We start from the raw sequence: 6,408 nt of genomic DNA on the forward strand, positions 1-6,408 counted from the left end.
CTGCCATTGGTGGTAGACAGTATGTAGAAATCCCAACTAAGAAACACAGGAGAGGAGAGTCCTCTGCCTCAGTCAGTGGGAAAGAGTTGATGGAGACTAGACGGGGAAAAAAGCAATAAAAGAAGAACAACACAAGCAGGTTGGCGGATCCAGCAGCTCAGTGACGTACGCCAGGTGGGGTCTAACCTCGCAAATACCAGATGACTAAAATTAAATGAAATAAAAATCATGTTCATTGATCTGTGTTATAAATGTTAGAAATATATTTTTTTCTCTCTACTTTCAATTATTTTAAGATGTTCCTAAGTAAAAATCGCTGACTTTGCACATTTCCTGATCTTACAGTATATGGTGAAAAACTGGAAGTGAGCCAAAACTGGCAAATACCTAATTACTAAATTAAAATTAAATAAAAATTCATTTCTGTCCATTGATCTGTGTTATAATTGTTAAAAATATATATAAAAATATATATTTTTTGTGTAATTTTAATTATTTTATGCTGATTTTGCACATTTCCTGATCTTATATGGCGAAAAACCGGAAGTGAGCCTAAACTGCCAGTACCATAAATGGGCTGAAACAAGACGTAATTTGTTCCTGTTTCACAGCTTGTATCCGGTATAAAATTTGCAGCCAGATACAGACAGAATTATTCTAGATCATGAATTTGTAAAACCTGCCCAAACATCTTTATCGACATTTTTGTGACATAATTACTTGTCTGATGGCTTGTCTGAAAACCAGCAGAGAAAACTCATGAGGGGAGACTGGACAGGTCTGCCGCAGTAAACGTTTCAAGTCTTTGAAAAGTAAATTTGAACCTTGATTGAAGTATTGTATTATTTAAATCAAGAGCAAAGCTCAAAATCCGACCAACGCAGAATTGAAGATTTTAAATACAACTTAAAACTTTACTGAGGGTTAAAATTGAAGTTACTATGCAGGTAACTCTAAAGTCTGATTCCTGAGGTCTCACCAGACGTAAACGTCATCACGTCACTGGCAGAGCAACAGAAAGAGGACGGCAGAGAAGTGAAAGCGCAACAAGTCATTTCCATCATTTCCTGTTTCCCAGAAATTTAACCATTTTCATTTCATTTACTGCTTAGCAGTGCCTCGTTCACAGCTAGGGAGGTTACTGATCATCACCCACGTCACGTACAGTAACCACAGGGTCAGGGGTCTCATATATACGTGTGAAACATGCCTCATTGTTTCCATGTTTAGCCACGTTGCTGTGTAATTTATCACCGCGGGTGTAAACTCGGTGTGATTTTTAACACTACCCTACTTTGGTTCTGGTTCCTAAAGGGAGAAACAATAAGATGAATATTCAGCACCTTCACAGCTTTACTCTATCTGGATGATTATTTATAGTTGTGCCTTTACTCCCTCTATTCTTTTATCCACATCCAGGTCTGTCTGTTCTGAGATGATGTACAACTTACGTGTTTTCAAGACACTTTGGGAAAATATCTGTGAAATGTGCTGCATTGAGTAAGAAAAGTGGGTGGAAACATTTTAATTCATCATACCTTGTCTTTGCTGTGTCAGTGAGGCAACTGCAGGAGCCCCCATTAATAACTCAGGCAGTGGGGGCCTTATTATGCAAGCCCTGCAACCTGAGAGCCAGTCACCTGTTCTGCTACCTGAGCCGGAGTCCTTGGGACGAAGGCGTAGAGACAGGTAGTTAGCCTCGGCGTTCAGAGGAAGCCAAGGGTACGTGTGGAAGCTGCAGAGACCAGCAGCTGCAGTCAATGAACTCACTGAGAAACAGCACGATGCCGTGAAGCGCGTGCGTGCGTGCGTGTGCTCAGAACTTTCACGGCTCGGCCAAGGACACCGCTCCACATGCCTCTCATTGCCGGAGCATATTAACCTGCGGTTTCAGACGAACAGTGACTAAAGCAAGCCTTAGTCACTGTTTGTGTAAATATAGCGACTCGGTTGGTGAGTTGCACTTTTGCTCCGTGATCCCTGTCAGCTGAGACTGCGCTTGACGGGGGCTTGAGGAAAGACCGGCTGACTGCCAGCAACTGTGGCACCTGCTGAAAAGGGTGGATAAGTCTGGTTCAGAGCGGATGATGTCGGCTCGGTCACTGCTGTAGCAGGTAAGGAGGCTCCAGTGAGGTCTGATCTGCACATTCTTATTCGGATGTGAAATATCAGTTTGTTTCTGTTTCATATGGGAACTACTGCTGAATCTCTCTCTCTAGTTAGTCTGCCATTAGTGGTAGACAGCATCATGGCTGCCTACTGTATGTGGGAGAGGAAGGCCGTCTGCCTCAGCCGGTGGGACTGATGAAGGTGATGGAGACGAGAGAAATGAGTAATAACTCACAAGCAGCTTGGCTCATCCAGAAACCGGAGACTTGCAGCTACAGAAAGGGGGCGCAGAGAAATGGGGATGCTACTAGTCTGTCATCATTTCTACCATTTAGTGTTCCCCAGAAATGGACTACAGTACTACGTTTAGTACTCTTTAATAGTGCCTGATTCATACTGTAGCTGGAGAGGCTCCTGATCATCACCTTGCTGTATTTAGCATTCACGTCATAACCATCTCTCATTTCCGGAGAATCCTCACTCGAGGTCGTGTGACTAAACCGGCTCACGGGGCTGTTTGTGTAAATATAGCCACTCGGTTAATGAGTTGCACTTTTGCTACCTGATCCCCTGTCAGCTGAGACGGCGCTTGACGGGGGCTTGAGGAAAGACCGTCTGACTCCCGGGAACCCTTCTGGTCCTGAGCACCAGCGGGATCCAGCTGTGGCACCTGCAGAAACAAGTGGATAAGTCGGGTTCATAGAGGATGATGTCGCCTCGGTTACTGCTGTAGCAGGTAAGGAGGCTCCAGTGTGCTGTAAGGCTGGATCTGCACATTCTTATTTGAGCCTGGTATTACAGGAAATACCAGTTTGTTTCAGCTGTGAATTACTGCTGAATCTCTCTCTCTCTCTCTCTCTCTCTCTCTCTATCTCTCTGGGCTGCTTGTGTTTTCCTGCTGTGAATGCCAGCATATTATTCCCCATGTGACCACATTCCAGTCACCCACAGTCAGGATCACTACAACGTGCTTGACTTACTCTGACAAATTGCTCTAATACAAAAAGCCCGTACGCAACGGCTGCAGCTCACAGCAGGGGGCATGTACTGTACTAAACCGTGATTCACTGACCAATAACGCGTTTTCCAGCATCAGGAGCATATTTGGAAATAAAACACCAAAGTAAATATTCCTCACGCAAGAGGCGACGGGGCGGCTTTTCATTAAATCAGCCGAACGGCGCTGCAGCACAGGAAACACATAGAGATGTAAAAGATTGTATGCATAAAGCAGAAAGCTGCAATAATAGCGGGCGGCCCCTGACAGTCTGTCGGCTTCCACCGCCGTACACTTCACAACACATCTGAGAGCAGGCGTTTTGTCCCCGAGTTCCCTCAGAGAGCCTCATTTCAGGACTGGCTGTGCTGATGGGTTTATCTCCTTTATACCCACAGCGCTGCACAGCTCGCCTCCTTCCGAGCAGCTGTGGGCCTCACAGCCCCCTCTCTGTTTCTGGCCCTGTCAGGAGCACAAAGGCTTCACGCCGTCACCGGGTACCGCGCGCGGAGCGATGAGAGTATGGCCACATCTGCCAAGCAGAGGCCCAGCTCAGTGTGCGCTGTCACCGTGTTTGTCAAACACACTTTCCCTTTCTATTTTCCACACACGCACACACACACACGCACACGCACACACCAGTTGCAGGAAGGGTGAGGTTTACTTGAGGCCAGTCACGTCTCAACATAGACAATGACACAAAACCACAATGTGTCAGACTACTGTACGCGTGTTTTCCAGTTGCTCAACCTGACTTTTTGGAGGTTAGCAAACCTTTACAGAAGCGGATGTTTGTCTGTGTGATGAGGAGGAGGAGAACGATGTCACGCCATCTTCATTACGTTTGTGACCCTTGACGTGGTTTGTTTCAATCCAGTGTTTGTTCAACTTATTATGCTTCTCGCCTCCTCCTGTTCCCACTTTTATAAGGTGCAGCATTATGAAAAGCTGCTCCTTCCTCCAATTACACTCGCTTGCAAATCAGAACTGAATCAAAGAGCGAAAACGGGGCGAAGATGGGGACGTCTACATTTCTATTTTCGTGCTGCTGTTCGGGCTTGCTCTCTCGTCCCATGTGACTCGCTTCAAAGTGGAACACACAGGGTAAACATAATTACTTTCCCCGTATTGTATGCATGGTGCCATTCATGCAAAATTTAAACAGCCCAATAACATGACTTCAATTTGCGAGGTCTTACTATGACATTGTGCCGTGCAACGGAATTCTGTGCACGCTTGCCGTGTTTGTTTAAAGTTTAAATTACGCCTCCCTATGTTATGATCTCAGACTGTAATAGTTACACTGAAATGACTGAACTGACTCCACGGCATTTGCTGTCTCATAATTTCTAAAGGAACGGCATCATTTATCACCATAGCGATGGGTAAACAGACAATAACATCCTCTGCCACCTCCTGAAACAATGGGCCCAAACATTCAGGCTTTCGCTGTTGTTAAGTAACATCATGGCAGGAGAGCCATCATCAGCTGAGAGGAGGAAGCTAAACACGTGGGAGAGAGATTTAATTTCTGGTGTTGATGGATGGGAGTGAACGTGAGCACAGAATAATGATGGGATGATAGAGTGGGTAATGAATTATTAAAGCGTTAGCAGAAAAGCAGCTTTAGCGACAGGTTAGCAGACGGGTAGATGAGCTGCTGGAAGAATCCTTTGGAAGCGTGTTCCGTTTTGATCCACGTATGATAACGGTGCGGCCCCAAAACTACTGTTTCCTCATGTAAACTCTGTTTCTGTTGTGAACTGACAGATGAGAAACTAGGAGACAGCTGGTCGATGCCAGTGGGTTTCCACACTCAGATTCCCAAGTCTTCTGACACCTAACTTCGAGGAGGTAAACAGCTCAGGGCGCACGAACGCCAGCGCATGTGCTCGCCGGGTCTCACTGACCTGGAAAGTTACAGTTTCTGCAAATAAGCTGTAGATACTGACTTGTGCTCCTTCCTAAACGGTTTTGCCCAAAGGGAGTAAAATAAATGTGATTTTACATTATATGTTTGTTGGGATACAGTATGAAAGACTTGTCCATGTGTTCAATACAAATATTACTGAAACTGAAACAGTTCATTTTCATCATGGTAAACATTTGATCTCTGCTGCTTTTTGGGCAACGTCTTCAAAATTTGCATCCATTTTATAGCAACCTTTGAGCAGGAGTGAGTTATTCATTAAGCCGACTTGCGAAAAATTCCTGGTTAAAGCAGGAAACGGGTGCAATTAAAGCATCTGCTGTGTTCAAAGGCCAAAACAAGAAACAAGACTAATCTGGATTGTTCCATGAATGTCTTTGCTACTTGATGCCTATCAATTTACATCTTGAAAAACAGGATTAACATACGCAGGAGTGCAGATCTGCAGCATCGCGGTGGATGATATCCCTCCCTTCAGAGTGATTATCCATTCCTCAGCCCGCTGACGCTGCTAATAGGATGCTTTTTGTCTCTTCGCAGGCTTCGAGTGAGGACATCGCTGCTTCGGTGCACAGGAATGTCCTGTCATTGGCTGCGTGTCGGGGGCAGGAGGAGAAGGAGCGCGTGTCGTTTCGAGCACTAACACAGTCCTCACACTGCAGCCAGCGGAGGTCCAGCCCGTTCCGGAAGGGGTGCGGTGAGGTCCAAACCGGCGCCGTCCCTCCTCCACCTCCAAGGATCCGTCAGCACGCGCACGCGAAGGCGCCCGCACATCTACCTTTGGTGAAATGCATGTCTCCCACCCCGCGCGCAGACCTGACCGCAGAACTGCTGCAGCGAAGCCTCAGAGGAGTGCAGACAGGTCTGCTCGGAAAACAGGGGCGTCCAACTGGTGGAGTGCAGTCTTTGCTTCGCAGAGGACATCAGGCAGGAGGTGACGAGTGGATCCTTAACGGAGCCGTCCTCGCGGCGCTACCGCTCCTGTGTCCACCGCGAGCTCCCCCTGAGGTCCAGTAGGTCTGTTGTGTTTCTGGACAAGTCGCTCTCCATTTCCCTCGTGGATCTGGAAGGAAGACGCGCGCCTGAACCCACGTCGTTCACCTCCACCCTGTCCGTTCGCTTCGGTGCCTCATCCTGGCACAGACTCGCAGACAACAAAGCAGCCTCCACGCCGGGCCCCGAGCACCGCAGAGGCCCGGGGAGCCCCGCGGGTCACGGCAGAGGCCTCCTGGCAAAGCAGCGGGGCCACGGGGTCACGCAAACAGCACCCACTCGCGGTGTTAACAGGAAGCCCCCTGATTCGCACGCACGGCGCCACAGCGGTGCTTTGGGATTATTGTCATTCAGAGGGCCAGGCCCCTCGCACACAAAG

At 47.5% G+C, this 6,408-nt stretch overlaps 1 long non-coding RNA gene across 1 annotated transcript; it reads left to right on the forward strand.

Moving 5' to 3' along the window:
- The first annotated feature begins 1,983 nt into the window (after positions 1 to 1,983).
- Positions 1,984 to 5,833, forward strand: LOC121201672 (uncharacterized). Its single transcript, XR_008692577.1, has 4 exons — positions 1,984 to 2,114; positions 2,687 to 2,845; positions 4,877 to 4,960; positions 5,577 to 5,833. It is a non-coding gene; the product is annotated as an uncharacterized LOC121201672 (long non-coding RNA).
- Positions 5,834 to 6,408: the final 575 nt, after the last annotated feature.

This window comes from Betta splendens, chromosome 15 (assembly GCF_900634795.4).
Source record: "Betta splendens chromosome 15, fBetSpl5.4, whole genome shotgun sequence".
Classification (NCBI taxonomy): domain Eukaryota; kingdom Metazoa; phylum Chordata; class Actinopteri; order Anabantiformes; family Osphronemidae; genus Betta; species Betta splendens.